At 37.4% G+C, this 24,390-nt stretch overlaps 1 protein-coding gene across 4 annotated transcripts in view; it reads left to right on the top strand.

Annotated features, from left to right (window-relative positions):
* The first annotated feature begins 5,618 nt into the window (after positions 1–5,618).
* The window catches only part of slc16a1a (solute carrier family 16 member 1a), a 35,338-nt gene continuing 16,566 nt past the window's right edge, over positions 5,619–24,390 (top strand). For 2 of the 4 annotated variants that reach the window (XM_079883967.1, XM_079883965.1), the window contains exons 1-4: positions 5,619–5,755; positions 8,051–8,126; positions 10,603–10,639; positions 10,791–10,894. The gene's annotated coding sequence lies outside the window, so the exon portion shown is untranslated. Of the gene's footprint in view, positions 5,756–8,050; positions 8,127–10,556; positions 10,640–10,790; positions 10,895–24,390 lie in introns of all 4 variants that reach the window. The other 2 variants (XM_079883968.1, XM_079883966.1) reach the window with 2 other exon arrangements.

The raw sequence follows: 24,390 nt of genomic DNA, 5'->3' as shown, positions 1-24,390 counted from the left end.
TTGACATTTTCTTTAAAAGGATTAAGTACATTTCCCCCCAATATTCCCATTACTATACATCTGGACATTTTACTTTTAATTGTTTTTAGTTTCATATTTTTCTCAGCTGTGATTCGAATTAAATTCTCATTACTATTATATAGCATCTTTAAAGGGTAACTAAACCCTAAACCAACTTTTTTTAGTGAATGATCTGTAAGAATGGGGCTTTATTAGTGCTGTTCATTGAATCAAGTAATTTTTTTGACATTTGTGTTTAAAGTATTTAAATTTTACTAAATATGGTGTAAAAACCATATGGAGTGCTGCCCTCTTCAGGTTGAACAGTGGCTACTGCAGTTGAATTTTCCTATTGGAAGTTGTGGTACACTCTGATGTCAGAGGGTACCAGATAACCACGCCCTTGCCTGCAGAGAGATACGTCTCAGATGCACGCCCCCTCTCCACTGGGCTCTGCCTACTTTTCCAGCATTTTTCAAATATTGCCAGTGGGTGGAGTCAGGCTCTGACCAGGGGTTTAGTTACTCTTTAACTATATTTCAGTAAAAAAGGATTTGTAATATTTATATTCGTAAAATTATTAAAATGCCTTGATGTATAAATACTTTACAATTAAATAATATATCAAAACATGCAGGCCTTACGTTATAAAGACATGCTCAATTAGACACACTACATACTGTATTGCATTACTTATTATCCAATTTACATCCAAACACAGCGAGATGATATTACTCAATATGTAAAATAGAACCCTTATTCACATTGTCACACTTATTATAGGCTCTGAGCTGTTAATGCCATTTACTGTAAAGATCAGCATAATTGCTAAACCACTGAATCTCAAATCGGCTGCCTGTCAAAGATGTACGCGTTTCAAACTTATGACAATTCATATCCCATACTGCTTTTTAAATTCTTTTGACCACTGTATCTAAAATTGTGCACTTAAAGTTGTTTTGCACCTTTTCTTCCTTGGCCACTTCCTGATCGGAAGAAAGGATCTTCCCCAAGTGTTAATTGGCCAAGGGAGTGTGACAGTGATTTTTGCTAGTGCAATTACTCAGACAAATTGCCCTTTAGAGAAGATGTAGATAACCTAACACTCACATGGCTTCTTAGGTTTGAGCTCTAACACCCTGGTCATTAGTAAAAGAGAAGGTAAGAGGCAATTTCACATGCCATTTAGACCTGTGATGATTATGGCGTGGCAGCCAGGTCTGGTGTGCATGGATCAAACATCACTGACACATGGACGTTTTAAGGATCTATTGGGGAAAATATCATGAAAACATGTCATGATCTTTAAGATTTTCATGATAATCAAGCACATATTCCACCGCAAACTGTTCCTCATTATCGCAATGCGTCTACTTTTTTAGCTTTTTTTTCTAATCATTCTAATAATCCTTGTTAGATTCTCAATTTTTAAAATGAAAAATGAAAGCCAGTACAGCCAAAAAAATGATAAATATATTTTTCACACAATTATATATATATATATATATATATATATATATATATATATATATATATATTATTTTTTAAATGTACACTATATACATATACACACGCCACTTTCTTAGGTACACCTTGCTAGTACCAGCTTGGTCCCCCTTTTGCCTTCAGAACTGCCTTAATTCTTCATGGCATAGATTCAACAAGGTGCTGGAAATGTTCGATTTTGGGTCAAATTGACATGATTGCATTACTCAGTTGCTGCAGATTTGCCGGCTTCACATCCATGATGTGAATATCCTGTTCCACCACATCTCAAAGGTGCGCTATAGGATAGAGATCTGGTGACTGTGGAGGCCATTTGAGTATAGTGAACTGATTGTCGTGTTCAAGAAACCAATTTGAGATGATTTGAGCTTTGTGACATGGCTTGCTATCCTACTGGAAGTAGCCATCAGAAGATGGGGACACTGTGGTCATAAAGGGATGATCATGTTCAGCAACAATACTCAGGTAGGCTGTGGCATTTAAATGATGCTCTGGTACTGAGTGGCTCAAAGTGTGCCAACAAAATATCCCTCACACCATACTGTACACCACCACCACCAGCCTGAAGCGTTGATACCAGGCAGGATAGCTGACAGGAGTGGCACCGGTGTGTCTTCTGCTGCTGTAGTAATACTCTCAGAGATGCTCTTCTGCAGACCTCGGTTGTAATGAGTGGATTTTTGAGTTACTGTTGCCTTTATATCTGCACAAAACAGTCTGGCTATATTCTCCTCTGACCTCTGGCATCAACCAGGCCTTTTCACCCACAGAGCTGCCACTTACTTTATATTTTCTCTTTTCTGACCATTTTCTGTAAACCCTAGAGATGGTTGTGCAGAAACTGCTGTTCCAGTTGATCAGCAGTTTCTGAAATACTCAGACCAGTCCGTCTGGCACCAACAAACACACCACTTTCAAACTCACTTAAATTTCCTTTCTGCCCCATTCTGATGATCAGTTTGAACTTCAGCAGATCGTCTTGACCATGTCTACATGCCTTAAAGGGACACTTCACCCATTTGCATTAAGCTTTGCATTGTTAGAAACCCAGTCATACTATTGAATGGTCATGCAACATTTTTTCATTTTCCCCCGAGACGAGAGAAATCTGTATTTACCTCTTTACACTTCCTCCTACAATGACGCAAAAATCGTCATTTTGCGTCATTGTAGGAGGAAGTGTAAGAGGGGGGGATTTCTGTTAAGACTACAAGCACTAGATCCACCCTTTCAAACCCGCCCATAGGGGGTTGGACCTAATGCGCTAACAGACCTATCACAGATCAGTGCGAGTGCGTTTGATTTCAACGGCAGAAACCTGCAGAAAACAGGGACGAAGAAAGCTGAGTAGTAGGGGTTACCAAACTCTATTTCCCGGACATGTCCGGCCGTCGAGATCGACAAAAATGTCCGGGATTCAGCTTTTGCTTTCTGCGGTCGCCATCCATTGTTTACATGCTCACCTTTTGTTTCAATCTAACTGAATTCACCCGATTGGTGAATCTGAATGTAATGTTTACATGAATGCTAAACAAGTGATCGGTTGATTTGCGTTTTAACATTGCTAAGAAAATACCCGCACCTCCGTGAGAGATAGCCCATGAGACCGGTGCATCTCACAGGTGCGCTCATCAGTAATCACAGTAATACAGGGAGCAGGACGAGGCTAGCGCCGCGGGAGAAAGACGCGAGGCCGGTGGCGTGATCGGTTGAAAGACGCGAGGCCGGTGGCGTGATCGGTTGAAAGACGCGAGGCCGGTGGCGTGATCGGTTGAAAGACGCGAGGCCGGTGGCGTGATCGGTTGATGTGTGTTTTACCATTGCTAAGAAAATACCTGCTCCTCCGTGCGAGATACGAGAACAGTGCCTCACAGGTGTCGGTCGTCAGTAATCACGCCACCGGCCTCGCGCCGTTCTCCCGCGCCCCTCAGCCTCGTCCTGCTCGCCACAGTAAACATGATGAATGGCGACTGTAGAACGCAAAAGCCGAATCCCGGACATTTTGGGCAAACTCGTCACGGAGACTCACTCGTAGCCTAGCCTTGCCTTGTTGTTTTCAACTGCGCTCGCTGTCTTACCGGTAGGCGTGGCTTGGGAGTGGCCTTGTAGGGCAGCGAAGCAAGTGCATTCTGGGAGTTGTTGTCTTTCATCCACATAAGCCAAAAATACATTTTCTGGCTTTTCTCAGTCTAGAAATCTCCAAATTCAAAAATAATTTCACATTTCTTCTAAATGACCCACTTTCAATACACATTCATGTCTCCACGGGTGAAATGACCCTTTAAATGCATTGAGCTGCTGCCATGTGATTGGCTGATTAGATATTTGCATTAACGAGCAGTCGAACAAGTGTACCATAAAGTCGCCTCTGAGTTTATATTTGAAATTGATACTGGTAGGCTATATAATAAAACTTAATTTTTCTTTCATTTGATTTTGGAATGAAATATGACCCAGACATGTTCCTGACCTAATAATGGAATAACAGTGATATATTATTGATCAATGACTTTGCAGCATTCGGTCGAAACAAGGCTGTAAAATCTGATTGTGAAGAATAAAACGCAATGGCATTAGATACAACAGCAAAAACACTCAAGGGATGCTTTCATACACTCTGACTGTCAAAGACTTGAATGGAGGCGATTATAAATGAGACTGTGCACCTCTCAGCATTATGCACACCTCTGGTCTCCAGCATGCTTCTCAGTCCATTGCTCATTTGCCCTTGGCACAATGTACGATTGGAACCTGTTCAGTGTAAAAGGACTGGAGCTGGAACAGTCAAATTGCACTGAAAGACAGTAGGGAATTGCGTCAGAGTGACGAGGAACAAATATCTCCTTGAATATGTCCTCATCGTGCAAAGAGGATGAAAAGGCCTGTTTTTATTGTGTCCGTTAATCCCCTCTCCTAAATGTATTATCTCCAGGATTGAATGCACTGATGACTTATTGACTCTTTTTGGCATCCTAAAAGAACCAGAACCCATCTGCCAAGAACTGTTTGGCATCGAATCAGCCTTAATCCCCTTTTGCTTGCAGAAATCTTAAACCCCGTCCCCCATCCCTTTCTTTTTCTTTTTTAAAAGCCTTTTTGTATATTGCTAAACCAAAGCACACAGATTTTGCACAGAAGTCAAATAATAACTTTGAAAAAGACTGTTAATATTCTTGGAAGTTTTTAAAAACGGATTTAGAGAGAAGATAAAACTCTCTCAAACAACCCTTGCAACCTTTCTATTTCATATGCAAAAAGATTTGGGCTGTTTCTATTACAATCACAAGGTATAATCCATCTGTTGTTGTCCTCTCCCTGGCTCCCTGTGCGATCATCTCAGCTTGAGTGTTTCCTTTCCTTCTTAAAGCCCCAACAAAGTAACAACCAGCCCCTAATTATCCCTCGTAGCACATCACATCTGCAGATTAGTAACCACACACTCAGCAATCAGCCGCATGCTGTGTTTACCCACAGTTCTGTGCAGACACTCAGAGAAGCTCAAAAGTTGTTATTAAAAAAAAATAAAAAACGCATCCAGGTGTTACTGACCTCTCATTCTAAGGATCGAAGATCTGTCACAGATCTCAGAGAATAGGATCTAACTTACTACAAATCCTTGACTTATAAGATGCCTTTAGAGGCAATTCCTGTCAAAGATCGTACAGGATTAAATATTTCCCTGTTCTTATAGACACTGGATAGAGAATAACTGACAACTTCAATATCTGTCAAATAGTAATTTATAACCCAGTGGCACTAGCTAAAACTACCAGTAATACTATACCTGCATTTCTCCTGCCATTGTAAGTGAAATGTACAGAAATCACCTATTTGCTGAGAAAGTATTTTACTACAAATGTATTTTATTTTATTTTATTTTTTTCATACAAAGTATATTTGGTTGGTCTAAAGTGGGGATTTTTTAGCGACCCTTTTACAGACACCAGTAGATGGCGACAAGGGACTGTGATTATATGTGAATCGAAATTGTTGGTTCATTCCGATTCAGGAACAAAACATTCGATAGAGGTATTGAATTAAAGCACTGATTCATTTGAAACTCAGGAACGATGCCTTTCTTTATTCATTCAACTGATTCGATCAAACTCTATGATTCATTCAGGAGGAACCAAACACCACTACTGAGTGTTGATCGGAGACAGTCAACATTTGTTCCTTCTTTGACTTCGTCTGGGGCGCTTTTCGTTTGAAGGAGTAAAAGTAGCAACAGGCCAATTGTGTCTAAAATGTAAGTTTCTGATTTAATATTACTTTTGTTAGTTGAACTGTTATATAAAAAGCGATATCTGCTGATGTCAACCTCGGCCGCACTCAGACCAGCTCTTCTTGTGATATTCGTGAATCGTGGAAGAATGCATCTTTTTCTTGGAAATATGTACGCTGTAAAACTGGCATATAATATAAAATTGTGCTTCATATGGTAACATCTAAATTGGAGTTGTTGAAGTCATATGTAGCCTATTATTATTAGGTCATTCTTAGATGAGGTATTTGGCCTCTGTTGTATAAACTAGTAGGCTATTACAAGTTAGTGATCTAAATGAGTTGGCCAGACTAGTTCTTCATACACAGTCTTATCATAATGGTTATGTTAATGCAGCTGGCTTAAGATCTTAAGATATTATTGGTTTAGCTAGTTAAGCATTTAGTTGAAGACACCAGAATCTAATACCAAGCACTTGCTTGTTATGATTTGACTCATATTCGATCTTGACCAGGAATTTCTAGACAACCACCTAGCTACCACCACAAAAACCGGTGTCCACTATTACTGAAAAGATTACATAATTGCAGCAATGCCTATGGTTGAAGCTATCATTGTTTTCGAAAAATGTCTTTCGGCTCTCCTACATTAGATGAAATAGTCCTCTTTCAAAACCACTCACTGTGGCTGTAATTCAGTAATAGGTCTGCAGTTATTGTTGTTACTTTGCTGCAGTTTGACTGTTATCTCTTGTTGCTTTACACACACACACACAATAACTCTGCTATTGTCTGTAATTATTCTATCAAAAGACAAGCTGTACAATTGATCCCTTACCAGATTTTTTTCCTTCAGCAAATCCTTAGATTTTTCCAAGAAAAATCTTACCTAAAATAATGATTGCAGGCCTTGTAGTCACAAAACAATATGGTCTCCAGATATAAATGTATTCCTCCCAAATTGTCTTGCCATGTCTAAAAAGTCCATATCTGACTAAACAACTTTGTCATTGAATTTTTTCGCCGCAATCCTATCGCACCACAATCAGTCTCCATGTAACTCGACCTTGCTTCTACTTTATCTACATTATGCTCGTAGCAGACAGAGGCTTTCTCTTGGTTCTCCCGGTGTGACAGGCGCAATATCCACTGCAGTAAAACCCTATTTTCCCAGCTTTATTCTCAAATGCATAGGAATGGGTTAGCCGGGCCCTGAAGGCAAACTGAAGTGCTCTGATTGCGATCTAATGAAGCCATCAATTAATGTGACAAAGTTTCTGGACACCCTTCACCCAAAGGCAAGTGCAAGCCTTTATTCCACCTTTATTTGAGTTACGCTGAAATCACAGGAAGGGATTACAGCAATGATGGTGATAACCATAGTGACTCAGGTGTCTTGTGGCTCATTGTTGACTCCAAGGAGTAAATCAGTGTTCTCAGTGGATGAATCCAATGCTGAGTGTATATCATTAATCAATGAATCTTACTGGAGCTTGGAAACAATGCTTAAAATGGGCATGTACGATTTCATTTGAATTAAGTGACTTAAAGGGGCAGGAAATAGATTGCGCATAAGAAGTGATAGTTTGGGAAACATCTTGTTTACTTGCAACTATCTCTCACAAACAAAATTCCTGAATTCTTGTTTTTGGAGTCATTACTCCAGTCTTCAGTGTCACATGATCCTTCAGAAATCATTGCTCATTTGCTTTTCAGAATTCTTTGATGCATAGAAAGTTCAAATGAACAGTATTAGTTTCAAATATAAATCCTTTGTAATATTAGTAATGCCTCCACTGTCACTTTTGATCCATTTAATGCATACTTGCTCAATAAGAGTAATTAATTTTTAAAAAGATTGTACTGACCCCAAAATTTTTAACGATGGTCAACCTGGTAAACTTTGTTAAATCCAGTAGTTGACTTGAATATGGTAATAATTCAGTACCATGGTTTAAATCAAAGTACATTGTACCTGCACAGTACTTTTTGTTAGTCTCTTGTGGATATATTAAATACTGTGGGTTTCGAATGAGTTTCCCCCTGTGACCTTTCTAGCTGCAGGTACAGATTGAGTCTCAGTCCCTTGTCTCCCCGCACATCCACTACTGACCTCAGAACAGCTTTGAACATCTGTGGTAGACCGTACACCACCAGAGAGCCTCAGAGGACCCTGACATTTAAATAAAAGATGCTGTAATCTGGGAGAAATGTCGTGCCTTACATGGGTGCCCAAAATCTGATAACATGGAATAGCTTTTAAAGCAGAATGAAGAAATGGTGGCTTTACTTAAAGACTAACCTCTCTCTTCCTGTTCAGGCTGCAAGTAGGCACTGCACTAATCAAAGATGGACGCATTGCCGTACCCTGCAATTTACATGTAGTTTACCACCAGGTAAGCTTTCCTTTCTAGTCCTCTGAATGCATTCATTCACAGCGGGCCCATCAGCACTGGCTCCCTTTTTAATTGTTAAGACCTGTTATGAAAGATTATGTGCCATGGCATAAATGTGTTGAACAGAATAAGCAGAAATTATGTCAGGTAATGCCAGGTCTCTCTTGGCTCGGAGCACCTTAGCCCAGTTCGAAATTGAGACAATTCTCATGTCAGGTCATTGTTAGAATGGATTGTTTTATAAATATTTTATATCTTTTGCTTCTTTGCCTATTTCACCAGTATTCTGCCTGCATACTGATTATTTTGTAGGTGAACGGATTGGTTGCTTAAGTAGAGCTACTGGAATACTTTTCTGTAGTGGTACTGGTATTGCATCCATGTGCTTTGCCAACCCTTACAAAAAATAATTATACTTAAAGTTAATTTTATAAAGTATACTTAAGTTTGAGTATATTTTTAAGTATACTTTTAGTAAGTATACTAATGTCAATGTAGTAGTATACTTGTACGTGTACTATTTCAATACTACTTGGGTCTAAATTGGCCCACTTTTTAGTGTATAAAAGTATACTTTTAAGTATAAATGCAACATTTACAACTACGTTTTTTATTTGTACTGCAACTGTACTACAAGTGAACATATACTGATAGTTTTCTAGTTAAATACTTGTAGCACTTTTTTTTAGTTTATGAAAGTACACTTTAAAGTATTCTCTTAGTAAACTACTATTTTAGTGGTTTTCTTCAAGTGAATTTAACATCATACTTACAGTTTACTATTTATATATTATTTTTGCACTCTAAGTATACTACAATGTTCCTATTTTGGTATTTAAATATACCTTTCCCTGTATTTTAACTCTTTTTTTAACTGTGTTTAAGTTCTCATCCAGCGACAGCATTTTTTTTTTTTTTTTTTTTCAGAAAACTTTCATGCCCCCAGAATATTTTGTTGTATGAATATCTGAACATGCATTATATCAAAAGATAAAAATAAAAAATCATGCTTCATGCATTTTTATTAACACTTGAATATGGGTAAGTTTCATTTAAAAAAAAAAAATAAAAAAAAAAGTAACATTTTGAACAAAAGGTTGAGAAAATCACATTTTGTCAAAGAATACGTCCGGGTTGGATTCAGAACGATGATCAAAAAATACAGTAGATAGAGTAGATCAAGTCCATCAGCACAGTTAAAGCTTCACAATTCTGCATCTCTTCCTGGGTCCACATTTCATTCGGTAACATTAGGCCGTTTCATGTTATGATTGCGTTATTTTACATGTGCATAAAAGCAATGCTTCTATTGCTTGTTTCTGCTTCGCCTGTGTTTTGATCAGGAGATTCTGTACTATTTCAGAAGATGCGTTATAGCGCCCCCTACCTTATAACAGTGAAAACATTGATTTGCCGGAAAATCATCAATGGCAGGGAAAGCGTAAAGTAGATTTGTAGTAATTACCTATGTACCTGTACACTACCAGTGAACTGCACAACAATCCACATACCACATAAATATGAACATATCTGTTTTCTTTATAAACCAATATTTTCAAACAATGTTCGTTTAAAATACAGTATGTTTTAATAGGCTACTCAATCAAAAGAGTAAACACAAATACAATCCAAGTATACTTATATAATAGAATACTTAATCATACTTTTAAGTATCTCGATCAAAAGATTGAGTACAAGTATAGGCCAAATATACTTAGACTTTTCTATCAGTTATAAGACTGAGTATACTTTTTTTTTTGTTTAACACACTTAAATAAACTTCTTTTTAGTAATGGGACCTGAAGATTTGCAAAATGTATATTTTTGGATATATTGTCACATTACAGTGACAGTGAAGAAAAATGACAAACTATTCTAATTTATAATGGAAATGTGCAAAATCCATCAATGCTGCATTATCATTTTTTATAACTTTTAAATAGGAGAGTTTTGCCATATCAACTTCACACTGCAAAAAACAGCTGTTAGAAACTTAATGAGAATTTTATGAGGAATATGCTCACAACAAGAGAAATAATGTAACAATAGCTCCAAAAATAACAAAAAGCACCATAATTAACTACATTTATTATGTTTTTTTGTTTTTTTACTTTTGGGGCTTACCAGCCCATTTGGAACTATTGTGTGTTATATTCTAGGTCTTCTGAAGTCATAACTTTGTGTAAGGAAAAGACTTTAAGTCATTATTTAAAGCAAATCTTCTCTGCTGCAAGTCTAAAAATCTCCTTCACGTACACTTTTATTCAAATGTGGCGCTTCAATATAGGCCATGTTAGGTTTGACATCAATAATGCCAAATGTCATTGTTTTTGTGTCTCATAACTGATTGATGGCTCCAATTTTTTATATATTCAGAAGACTTTGAATATAGTAGAATGGACTTTTATGGTGCTTTTTTGTCGTTTTTAGAGCTTGACAGCATCAACATGTTAACATCTCCTTTTGTTGTCTACAGAAGAAAGAAAACCATACAAGTTTGGAACAACATGAAGGTAAATGATATTGACATATTTTAAATATTGTGTGATAATAAGTCTTAATGCAGTTTTGCTTCTCAGGAAAATTTAGATGTTTATAGAATGTTTGGTAATTTTTACTAAAAAACAAGGCAAAATATTAATTAAGAATATGATTTGTTTGCAGTGCAGATGACACTGGGGAAAAAGAACAGATGATCTGCTGTTGATGCATCAAAATCTTGGTCATAGATCAGACTGTTCAGAGCTTTACGATCAACATGCCCTGGTGTAAGTAAAGCCTCTGCTTACCATTCAACACGTGCCTCCTTATATCTGATACAGGCCAAGTAAAAAATAATCAAAGTGAAGACTCTAGGACAAACCATTTCCCTTGACTGAATGGTGCACACTTCCATTATGTCCATTATGCACTTTACCATGTGTCTATATTATGAAGTGGCTGGTCATACAGTCCTGGAAGAATGGGAGAAGAGAAGATATGGAAGACAGTTGCAATGTACAGTTCAACAAAATAGGTGTTTTGTGATTTGGGCAGTATTAGCCTATCTTTTTATGCATCCATGACATTTGCGTGTTTAACAAAGACTGTTGCTCAGAATGTTTTGCTTCAGGATCCAGATTTTACATTGGGCATCAAGAGGTGACCCAATACACCTGAATTGTTTATTGTACAAAAGTAAACATATATAGGAATCTAATATAATATTAATACATTTACAAATTAATATGCATTTATATTACTGTGAACTGCATAAGCCCAACAATATGCAAAATTATTAATATGGCATAGACTGAATAAAAAAAATCAACAATTTTATTTTTTAAAGGGGACGTATTGTGCAAAATTCATTTTTTAAATGCTGTTTGAACATAAATGTTTGTCGGCAGTGTGCGTACATCCACCTTATAATGGTAAAAATCTACCCACTCCTTGTAGTGTCTCAGATTAAGCCGTTTGCAGTTTCTATGCAATATGATGTCACATTGCACAGGCCCGCCCACGACAGCTGATAGACTGTACACAGTCCGCCATGTTTATCTCCTCGCCAGAGCATTTAACAGCAGCATTCAACAAAGAAATGTGTTCTTATTAAAGCTACTAGGGTTATTAATCAAGAGCACTGAGTGATTTTCTGTTTTTCTTTTGTTGTTTGATTCATATTAACAGCATATAGCAGTAGGTACTGTATATTACACTGCTTTCACTTTAATACACTGATCTAATATACACATGCGATTTCTTTACTTGCTGTTTAGGTTCACAGACATAACCGACTGTTAATGAGAACTTTGCGTTTTTGACATAACCTTGTGTTTATTTGACAGCTTAAGCGCAATAAGAGTAAAAGAGATCTTAGTTCTTAATACTTACAGAACATGCCGTCTGACGCTCAGAAAAGCAAATATCAGAAGTTTAGACTGATATGGCTTTAAAGGGAGCGTGACCATGATAGAGATGATAATCAAAACCAAACAGATGTTTTAGGCTATGTTTACACGGAAACGATCTGAAGAGAAAATGCAAAAGTGGCGTTGCGTTATCACTTTTTTATTCTGCGTTTAGACGAGCGTTTTGAGGGGGAAATCTGCGTGCATATGGTGATGCAAAAGTGTGTGAAATTCGATGTAGTATGCACTCCAGGCGGCTAGGTGGCAATGGACCGGTGATCGGTGCCTTCACTGTCTAGCATACTTTTGCGTTTTTACCCGTTTAGACGGGAACGCGACGGTGGAGCGTTTTTAAGATTTCCACTCTGGAGGGTGGTTTCACTTTTTTGCGTTTTTAAGCCCCAAAAACGCTGTCGCCGTCTAAACGAAAGGCACATCTGATAAAATATTTTTACGTTTTCACCCGCGAGCGTTCTCGTGTAAACGGGGCCTTAGTTTTTGGCAGAGTATCGGAAGCATGAGCTGTAAAGGCTCCGCCCTCTTCTGGAAAGCAGGATGGGCAGCAGCAGCTCATTTGCATTTAAAGATACATGCACGAAAACAGCATGTTTCTCCTTCCACTAAAAATGGGCAATTACAACATGGTATAATCAATTGTCAGTGGGGTATTTTGAGCTGAAACTTAACAGACACATTCTGGGGACACCTGAGACTTATATTACAGTGCATCTTGTAAAACGGGCATAATAGGTTCCCTTTAAATTCATCTTTAATTTTTATCACAAACCATGTTTATTCTTGCTGTGCCTGTATTTCTTGTAGTCCGGTTCATTTGTTTTTTTGTTTTTTTTACACCAAAATATGCTAGAGTTTGATTTAATGTTCTGCCATTGATGCTGAACAAACTAAATTGTTTTCTTCTCTCTCTCAAAAAAATAAATAATGATAATTAGCCCATTTTGCTGATTGTATTTAATATATAAATATTTTTCATTTGTACATAGTATTGTTTTTTGCTGCTGCAATCAGATCAGATCAGACCTCGCAACCCAACAGTTGAGAACCACTTCTCTAACATAACATCTTGTCTTTCTAAAAAACGACACAGTATATTAGATCATTGCTTTCTTCCCAGGGGTTTAAACCACCTCCCTCCCTACGGGGAGATATATGGCAGCATTAGTAAAATGGAAAATGAAGTGAAGGAGCATGAAAGTGAGAACTTGTTCACTCTTCCCTCCACCAACCTGCAGTTTAGACTTCTGCCCCTGCGACCCCACTCAAAGTGGCATTGCTATTAGAGCTCTCGGGGCATTCCTGGAAAAAAACCCTGTCACAAATCCACCCCAGGGACTTAGTCCTGATGGCTCTTTACAACTAGGAAGGATCTGTTGTTGTTGTTGTTGCTGCAGCTAGAGGGTTTTTTTTTTTTCTTTTTTTTTTGTACTTTACTAATCCTGAGGCTAGAAAATCGCCCCATGTATCATGCACATTGAATTTTACATGGCTTTCAGTTTGACCGGCCAGCTAGAGCAGTGTCTAATGTAATCTGAAATGTGTAGGGTAAATTACCCAGCCAGCCCCTAACCACTAATAAAATAAATAAATAAATGTAAAAAGAAAGAAAGTAGATTAAATAAATCACCCAACAGGAGTTTTTCCGGTGTCATAAAAATGCACTCTTGTGACAAAACACCTCGATAGGGGACCTGAATATGAAGACAGTGCTCCAGGCAGCAAAATAACAAATTATTGGTCTCAGTCAAGAAAGCAGATGTTGGAAATGCAAATGATTATTGCTCTGCGCTCTTCATTTTGTTTGGTTGCGAGTGTAGCCCTTTGTCCCCAGGGTGAACTGCTTTATATTCTTTTATGAAGGTGAAAAGAGACACAGGTAAATTGGGAATGGTGGAGATTAGGAGTCTTGAGAAGATTAATTCATTTCTTTAGGCGTTATCTGTTCAAATAATATCTAGACTTCTGATTTATTATATGGTATACTGTCATAAGATACCAGACACAAATAAATCATCTGTGGTTTTGAAACAAGCAAAATGCAAAATATCTGCACTTAGAAATGTTGATAGTAAATTTATGAGAAAGTATATTGAGTGCAACAGTGCCCGTCCACTTTTTTCAGCTGTGTTGGTCCTGGAAGTATTTTTTTTCCATAGGGATTTCCAGAAAGTCTTTGTTAAAGCGTTATAAGCCATGAACCAAGCCAACCAACTGAGTAAATCATATCATTACAAACTTACAAAGGTTCAAGACTGTGTACTTAACGGCTTTAGTGTTGATTATATATAAAAACAATATTTTTTAAGTTTATTGCTAAAGATGCATATATATTCAAATATTTAAGTATGTTGAGAGCGAAAGGAGACCGACTCGATTACATAATTTGCGGTGCTTCATGGTAGTGGGCGGAGCTAAAGAGATATTTTGGTGTGTTTTGCTTATTTTTATGCTCTGATTGGTGGAATTTTCTGTACAGCATAATGGGTAATGTACTTATTTAACCATGATTTCTGATGTTAAGCATGTTTTAAATCTTAGTTGAAACTATGGACGCAAATACTGTCAATCAACAACCGCATAGCTCACGGTAAGGCTGTTTATAAATTATCCTTAAAAATCAATTTCCCGATGGAGAAACTGAATGGAGTTTTTATTTCCGGAACCCGAAAGTTGCACTCTATTGAGGTTTAAAAATATGTATCAGGTTCAGGTCTAAATAAATGGATTAGATTAATTTATGATGCATTAATTACTTATTGTATTATACAAATGCACATTATTTCCACCAAAATACTATAGTTGCTAAATTTACTGCCACTACTGTTATGTAAGTGATTTTGCAATAATGATCAACTGACTATATGTTCTTTTACTCCAAGGATAATCGCGAAATAAGCAACAAGACGAATAGGCTACTGCAACAACGTCATGAGACTAGTGTGACACAATAACTTATTAACCTTTCCAATCGTTCAACTCAAGGCTTGTCATCTATTTCCAGGTAAATATTATAACTTACTTTACTAACTACTGTATTTTGGTGGAAACTCTTGCTTCCGTGTTCATTTTGAGTGCCTCAGGGTCACGTTACATGTTTTGACAGTGGTACCCAACAGTTTTGACACCATGATACATCACATGCTCAACAAACGCAGGCCGACTGTCTGCTGCACAATAAGCTCATATTAGCATAAACGTCGTCGCAAATCACACGGTGTGTTTGCATGTGTGTGACAGAGGGAAGCAAGCGGTGAGGTGAATGGCAGCGTGCCGTTCATTTGCATCTGAGATGCTTCTGTGTCTTTGCTGAGGGTTGACAATCGCTGCAATGTTAACAATGAGGCTACACCTGCGTCCCGCTTTGATGACCCGAGACATTCCTATTTATGTTAATGTAAAAGTAAACCCACTTTGCATGGAAACATCGCTGAGTCAATTTTCCAGGCCTCGTCATGCGGAAAATAGAAGGAATACAAAATATGAGACACGTGAGCCTCGGATATTGCTTGGTGCACATATTCTGAGATAATGTGTGTAGGATGTGATTTAAGGGTTTTAGCTGTAAATCAAATCACATTTGCCTCCATACTATTCATATGTATCAGGTATAAATGGATGGATTCCATTAATTTAACCCTCTGATGCATGAATTATTAAATTACAAAAGGGAAAAAACATGTAACTTTTTTTTTTTTTACTTTAAAACAAGAATATAATCATTCCCTATAGGGAAAGGGCATAAGGAACAGTTATTTTTTTGCACCAGTCTTTAAAAATGCAAAACACTGCCTTTTTGGGATTCAGGTGAACAGAAATGAGACTCCTAATGTTAAAAGCTTCAGTAGGGACCCTTGAGACAGACATGGCAATCAATCAGTAATCATATGGGAAGCGTTTGATTTGAGTACCTGCAAAAACCTGCACTTGTGTGGTACTTAATGAAAATCCACAGATGCATCCATTTCTTTTCTCTCTAAAACCTACAGAACATTTGCACACCTTAAAAGTCACATGACTCAAATGCCAGGGCAGTCTCATAAGGGAAACGTTGCTGTAGAAACTTTTATACAGTACAGCACCATCTAAACGCCATTTTTGTGACATTCTCATCTCTTCGGAATATTCTGTCAAAGCCTCAGCTAACTTTGTATACAGTACCGGTAACTGTTTTCTGTTTTAATATAATTTAAAATTTAAGTTATTCCTGTCATGGCAAAGCTGAATTTTCAGCATCATTACTCCAGTCTTCAATGTAACATCATCTTTTAGAAATTATTCTAATATGCAGATTTAGTGTTTAATGATACACTAATCCCGGTTTCACAGACAAGGCTTAAGCCTAGTCCCAGACTAAAATGCATGTTTCAGATGAATCTTTAACTGAAAGTAACTTGTACTGACATATCTTAAAATATCCCAGTGCCATTGATGCACACCAGTAAGTTTTTTTTCTAGGGCACGTTTATAAAAGCTACTTAAATATTCAAATTGAACTAAGGTCTAATCTAAGGTATATATATATATATATATATATATATATATATATATACCCAAGGCGTCACTTTCGACCATGCTTCAATATCTGACGCTCAGAGCACCCTTTAGCGTCCATATGAGACGCATAACCCTACCACAGACCTAAACCTACCCAACCGAAGCGTCACATATTGACGCTAAAGGGTGCTTTGAGCGTCAGATATTGACGCTTCCGAAAGCGTCAGTTACATGACGCCTAAACCTACCCATAACCGAAGCGTCACATATGGACGCTAAAGGGTGCTTTGAGCGTCAGATATTGAAGCATGGTTGAAAGTGACAAAAAGTGACGCCTTAGGTATGAGAATGTGTTGTATATATATATATATATTAGTTCAATTTGAATATTGAAGTAGCAAATTGTTCAATTATATATACTTTTAATTAGTATAAAAGTGACAGTAAAGACATTTATAATGTTACAAAAGATTTTGGTTTCAAATAAATGCTATTCTTTTGAAAATGTATCACGGTTTCCACAAAAATATCAAGTCGCAAAAATGGTTTTCAACATTGCTAAAAATAAGAAACATTATTAATAATTGAGCACAAAATCAGCATTTTACAAAGATTTCTGAAGGATCATGTGGCACTGAAGACTGGAGTAATGATGCTGAAAATTCAGCTTTGCAATCATAGAAATAAATTACATAGAAATAGACATGCCCATGATATGTACATCATACAATAAGATATGAAGAACATTTTGAATAATTGTAAACCGTGTAATTTAAGAGAACAATTTGAGTTTAGTAATCTAATTGGATAATTGTTACAATGATGGCAGATTGTAAGTCATGGCATTCTGACATGTTAAAATCACTCAATACATTTACTTTAATTAATTCAGCTCATAAAAGCCATGCATATTATCGACTTATTTTTTTTAAATTCTACGAACAGCATTTTTTACAATGTGATGTTTTGTTTAAAAGCTGCTCGAGAGATTTTGCTTAATGAGAGTGCATTAAAAAAGCTCTTTCCTTGTGATTAACATCAATACGCCGCTAAATACCACCTAATAGAGTTCTCAGTATATGTTTGTCTTGGGTCACAGCAGCTCAGAATCATGTCAAAACTGTATGTGTCACCCTATTTAAACCTGATCCTTTAGATATTGGCCTAAACTTAAATGCCGGTCATGAAGAAATTCATTCAGGAATTACAAATTTCCAATATTTAGGAATTAGTCAGGGTTTGTGGCCACGGTACAGAATCGGTCCCAATAGAAAGGAGCAGTACAGTGGTTAAATGAGTTCTCCGGAGTATTTTTAAATGCCCAGACCCTGGGGTGAATACTTATCCCCTAACTGAGGGACGATTTGAGGCTGGCAGTGGAGAGCGGGGTGGAAAAGATGGACTGGTAATTGCCGTGCCAAGGCAGGGGTATATTAGAATGCCTGAATACATGAATAAGTATGCTGCAGATGCCGAGGAAACTTGAGGTTAGGAATCAAGTTTGGGGAGGGGGGCAGATGCAGCCTGAATAGCATCTTTCCTCAACAGCAGCATCTATTAACTATATTTTTTCATTTTTTAAGAAAAATGCAAATGTATGCAAAATGCAAAATGTAATGCTACAATAGAGTGTTGTGGAAGGTTGCCAGGGTATTGCTAAGTGGTTTCTAATGTGTTTTGAGGGGCTTTTAATATGGTTGCAATGTCAGTCTTTCTATGGGATTTTTCACCCGTTTGATTTTCTACCAGGTAATAATTGTAATACTGTAGCACACTTCTTAATTAGCTGGACAATTGGTATCATCCATGTCTGAATTTTTTTCTTAGACTCAAATGGCGGTCACACTGCACTTTTCGTTCCATTGACTTCCATTCAAACGCATGCGAATGCGTCAGACCGGAAACGCAAGCTCATGCGAAAGGTTTCGCATTTCGCTGCGTTCCAAATTTAAGTTTGGTGAACTCTGAGCTGCGAATTCGCATCACGAATAGAAGATCGATACGTCATGCCGTGACCTCTTGGCTGAATTAAAATAACTGTATATTTTTGCAGTAAAGTTGAGTAGATTGTATATTTTTTACATTTTAAGTGTATTACTATTAGTTCTATGTTGAATTCATATTTATTAAAAAACAAAAGACACTGAAGAGCGTGACATCATACCACGAACGTTGTAAAACAGTGTCCGAAGAGATTTCGCATGCTCAAAGTCTAGTGTGACCGCGGCTTTACTTATGCAGGGTCTCGGCAGGTCAAGAATTCAGATCAAATTTAAGATCCTAAAATCTGATATGCTAACAAAAGTTATAATTATTATTTAAGTGGTCTTAAAGGTCCCGTTTTTCCTGTGTTTTTGAAGCTTTGATTGTGTTTACACTGTGCAATATAACATGTGTTCATGTTTCGCGTGTAAAAAAACACAGTATTTTTCACACAATTTACTTACCTGTATACCGCTGTTTTCACTGTCCTAAAAACGGGCTGATGACTTCCTTGTTCTATGGAGTCCCTCCTTCAGAAATACGTAACGAGTTCTGATTGTGCCAGCGGTTCCTGTGTTGTGATTTGACAGCAGCTTAGCGCACGTTGCCCGGAAAGGTCACGCCTCTTACCATAACGTGGAGATGCATGCGCTCAGTGTTATTGTAAACATGTCTTTAATATTACCTTATCAATAACAGCGTCTCGACGACATGGCGACAAACACACTCTACAAATGCAACTCTTCCTCTTCTCCGTGGGAGCGCAACAAGACCTCGCCCCCTTTTTTTGTGTATTCCTGTGGGCGGAGGTTAGTCAAAAAACTGTTCTAGTGACGTCATTAAAGCAGGAAGTAGAGGGATGTAGTCCAAACCAGCCGTTCGCTGTAGGCTTTGAAAGGGGACTTCTGTTAAATAAAATATCTCGCTTGGCATTGAACTTTGAGCTTTATAATTTTACAGGTATTATTTATGCTCTGACAGCAACATTACACACTAACTAAAGTTAGAAAAATGGGATCACGAAGAACAGGACCTTTATTTTGATGTGTTTCATTTTATTTTATTTAGTTTTAAATTCAAGAAAACTCCAGGGTGCTTCCTTCCATGGCAATGCAGCCATTCAGCTGCCCATTGTTTAGGAAGTTTTATGGTTAAACAGTTTTCTCATCACTCGTTTCTCGTCGGCTTTGTTAAAAATTAATGTCTGCTTGTTTACACCAGTTTTGATGTCTACATGGAAAGCCAACATCAGTTAAATTGTGGCATTCAGCATTAATCTTTAAATGACCTGCAAGGTTTGTAATGCAGTCCTGCTCTTTCAAGCAGACCCACAGGGTGTGATACAGTTTCATGTGGTTTAATAGACAAACACGGTGCAAGAGTGGGTTTTAATCCATAGTCTCTCCGAGGCATATTTTATTGAGTACAAACTGTGAAATCTATTGTCATCTCCCTATGTTTGGGGTAAGGATTTGATTACTCTATATTAGGTTAATTTAAATGATATTTGATGAAATCAATAGCAGTCATCTATATCAAATTATGGAACCAGTACAGCCATTTCCACGAGGTGGCGCTCTAATGTCATTCTAAATAGTTTAGAACAATTATCAACAAACAAAAAGGGAGTGTGATGGTGCCATGTGGGATGTGTTCTTGGATCAACATGTTTTGTTGGTCTTAGAACAGCACTCTTGTCAAAATAACATAAGATAGAAATGGTAGGCTGATAAAATGTTGTTCAGGTTCTGACTTCAGATGTAACCCTTAATCAACAGTAAACCTAACCTTACAAACGAATTGGATAATAAGAGTGTGGATCTAGGGACACATCCTACTTAGAAAAATCCCAGTTACCATTCTGGTATATTTGGATGGAATTTACACTATCATTCAAAACTTTTTTGGAAAAAAAATTATATATCATTTTTTTTCAGCACAGTTGCTCATTGATCAAAAGTGGCATTAAAGACATTCATAATGTTACAAAAGACAAAAAATGTATAATACTACTGATTTTACCGTATTTTGATCAAATAAATTCAACCTTGGTGAGCATAAGACATAAACGCATTAAAAATCTTACAACCTCAAACTTTTCAATAGTAATGCATATGAATAATTGTTCATATCATTGTGCATCTGTGATAATATTAACATTTTTCGGTGTTCGATTTGAAGCACTGTTTTGTTTCATTTTGGAACAGTTTTGGATTGCCACTTGAAGCCTAGTGTCACGTAGCCAGACCTTCAGACTGACGACAGAAGGTCTGGAGTCCATAGCAGCTTTCATTGGACAAGGACCGCCCAAAAGCCATCTGACTGACATGTAAAGCAACCAATTACAGTTTGTTTTGTTCTGCGTCATGATTAAGGGCGTGAAAATGTAATGTTGATGCCCCGGTGAGTAAAACTCTTGGATTTATTATAAAGAGCGAACTTTACATCACATACTTTTGAAAATCCAGCATGTAGTTGATCCTGATAAGCGCTCACTGTCACAGTTGTAAACACGACTGGGGGTTTGCCGTCACGGCATCTTTGTTTCCAGATGGACAATTTAAGAACACAATACACACGTCTCCCAGACATCCTGTAGAATTCAACCAATCAGATGAAGTGTTTCCAGTTAAGTGTGCCATACACATCAGACGTTCAGCCAGCGGTTCATGGGCGTGATGTCTGAGGCTGAGACTACTTGAAGCCCAATGTAAAATCTAAAGCAAGACCAGTTGAGCAGAATCTATATTCTAGATATATATCAGAAACATTTTACGTATATTGACAAAGCTGGTTTATAAAAATTCAAAGTTCGTCTACAGGACCACCACCAGAGGCCTCACTGTGGTGACGCATGATTTGTCTCACAGATTGTACCCACTCAGCAGGCTGGCCATCTGGCTTGTCTTTACAACAAGGGCAGAAATACAAATCATACCTAGCCACAGATATTGCAGAGGTTACACATTACCAAAAAGAAGGGTTCTGACGTAAACTCACTGGAGTGCTGCAGCTCCCAGCCATATGGGGACTTAAATGGATCCTAGAATTGTTTAGACTATCTGCTGAGCGCAGGTTTTAGAACTACACAGAGACAAGCCTCATCCAGCATAACGCAGGGGAATGTACTCGCTGCTGTGTTGACACAATGAGGGCACTATATAGAAGTTTAAGAGCATCAATTTCAGTGTCTGTTCAAGGGGCCATGGGCCTTTTGTGTGTTAAAGAATATTTAACATCAGACGATGTTGCTGTCAGTGACTGTGTTTCGTCAATATGAGTTATAAGTGTTGTCACGCGTGGATTCACGCAAATGTAGTAATAAACTGCAGTATTAATTAAGCAGTGTAATCTGTTATATTTTGTGGGGGTTTTGTCTTGATTTAAATAATCTCAAAGAATTTATTTGATGTCTTGAGAAATGAAGCTCAAAAATGGAAACAATTAAGTTGACCACCCTGCTTCGTAAAGTTTGTTTTTTAAAGGTTCCTAATTTTTTTTTTTGAGGTCTCTCCAAAAACAATTTAATTTCTCATAATATACATTGCAGCTAAGGGTGGGTGATATACCGGTAGACACTACGACACGATTAATCGGTAGACATTTTGTCAACTGGTAGAGATTCTGGACAATCGTCTCTATCGCGGTTACGTTCACGTGACGTTGCTGTGCTATGCAGCTGCGAAAGCTTATCGTTTGCATGCGTTTTTAAGTATTGCGATTTAAAAACAAGCGATTTTAAAACGTTGAAGCGCATTAGGTAGCGAAAGACAACTCATTTTGCTATATGCGCATGTTGTCAGAGAGACTGTTTCTCAGCACTGTCTGAGAGACACGCACACATGAAGCCGCTGCTCATAAAGTGTGTGAGAACTGAACAGAGTGCTTTTTGCTGACTAATTGGGCTTGAGCGGTTAAATGCATACATACTGTACTTTGCAAGTAAACATCGTAATTTAAAGGGGTGGTAAAATGCCCTTTTCACAAGATGTAAAATAAGTCTCTGATGTCCCCAGAGTGTGTGTGTGAAGTTTTAGCACAAAATACCCCACAGATATTTTTATATAGCATGTTAAAGTTGTCACTTTTTGAGGGTTTGCAAAAACGCACCGTTTTGTGCCTGGCCCTTTAAATGCTAATGAGCTGCTGCAGAGGGCGGGGTTTCAAGAGCTCATGTGTGTTAACAGCTGCGATTACCTCACGCAGACACACTAAAATGACAGAAACTGTTCTGCCTTTAATGTTAAAATGGAGTCAGACAAAGATGGAGAGACTTAAGAAGAAGTGACAACATGTAGAATGCAACAGGACACCTCTGAATGGTTAGTTGATGAATTTATGTTGCTGATGTGGAGTTGACTATCTTCAATTAGCATATTCTGTCATGGTAATCTATAAATCACTCATATAGGAACTGTTGTGAGATGCACACAGAGTGACTTTCTATTGCATGTGAAAAGACTGATGCTAAAGTTTGAGCTGACTCACAAATGTACTCTTATACAACAACTTTTCCTCTTCTCAACATGGACTGCGTGTTCCCGGGGGTTTATGTAAATTTTAGGGTTAGTGATGTCACTAACTGAAGTGATGTCCCTTTAATTGAACTTAAGTGAACGTAAACTGTTGAGAAAACACACAAGTAGATTGGATCTGTGCAGTCTGTCTTAAAGTGACAGCAGAGTTAATTCTGAATAAATTTTGCAACTTTAATAAGAATAAATATACATTTAATTTACAAAGTGAAGACTATGCAGTGTTTTTTTTTTTATACATTTGATTACTTTATACAATTTATGTAGTATTTCTTATTTGTAGTGCTTGAAGTTTTTCAGGTAGGCCTAGGTCTATTTTTTTTAGCTAGTATTAGTTTTTTTGTGAAATTGAAAATGGGGACAATAATTATGACATTTCAATGGTATCAAAAATGTATATCATATCCTTATTTAAAGCAAAAATAACTATATTGTTATTGTGAAATAAATTACTCAAATCTTGATATAAGATTTTAGTCAAATATCGCCCACCCCAAATTGCAGCATCACCTCTTTTCTCACAGTGTCTGAAGCGGTTCGATCAAGGATTCGGTCTCTCTAAACCCTGCCTTTCTGAGAGTCTACTCTACTCTGAATGGTCATATGGCCCAGTCTGTTGTGATTGGATAAACGTCCATTACCATATCTGAATTTCAGCTCCGGATCTTCCTCAGTGGATACACAATGATTCCAAAAGTAGCAATGGTGTGGTTTTATCGGATCAATTCGAGTACGAGTCCTGATCCTTTGAAAGTTAATGCAAAGTGGATTTGCTTTCGCATCGCAGAAGTAGCATATTATCGACGTGTCGACAACACAAACAGAACTCTTCCAGTATTTGAGGTTGGGAACTTGCATTATGCAAATTTCTAACAAAGTTGAGTTTGCAGTGGATTGTGGAGGACTTTAAAGAGGATTTGAACCTGTGTGTGGAGGTAAAGTTCACCTTTGAGAGAATCTTGATGCATCTCAACGCTGACTGTTTTTGACATCCAATTTTGTTATTAAAGTCAACTGCCATGAAATTGCTGCTTTAACTATTGGCAATATTTTAGAAAGGCTGCACTACTTAAATGCCTCAATTGCTGTTTGGCTATTGGTTAACATTTTCTGATAGCCTGTATGACCTAGGTCATGACAGCCAAAAAGGAAAGTTGTTCCAGAGGCAGAACTAGTTATTTTTATGAATTATAATAAAGAGATTTTTTGGTTACACTTTATTTTAATTTGTCCGTGTTACAGTTTAATGATTCATTAAGTTCTGAGTAATAGTAATTAACTACATGTACTTACTATAGGGTTAGGATTAGGTTTGGTTTAGGGTTAGTTGCATGTAATTATAAA

Source organism: Squalius cephalus (genome assembly GCF_949319135.1).
Source record: "Squalius cephalus genome assembly, chromosome: 10".
NCBI classification, from domain to species: domain Eukaryota; kingdom Metazoa; phylum Chordata; class Actinopteri; order Cypriniformes; family Leuciscidae; genus Squalius; species Squalius cephalus.
Note: the sequence above shows the minus strand (reverse complement) of the source record. Positions and strands in the feature narration are given on the sequence as shown.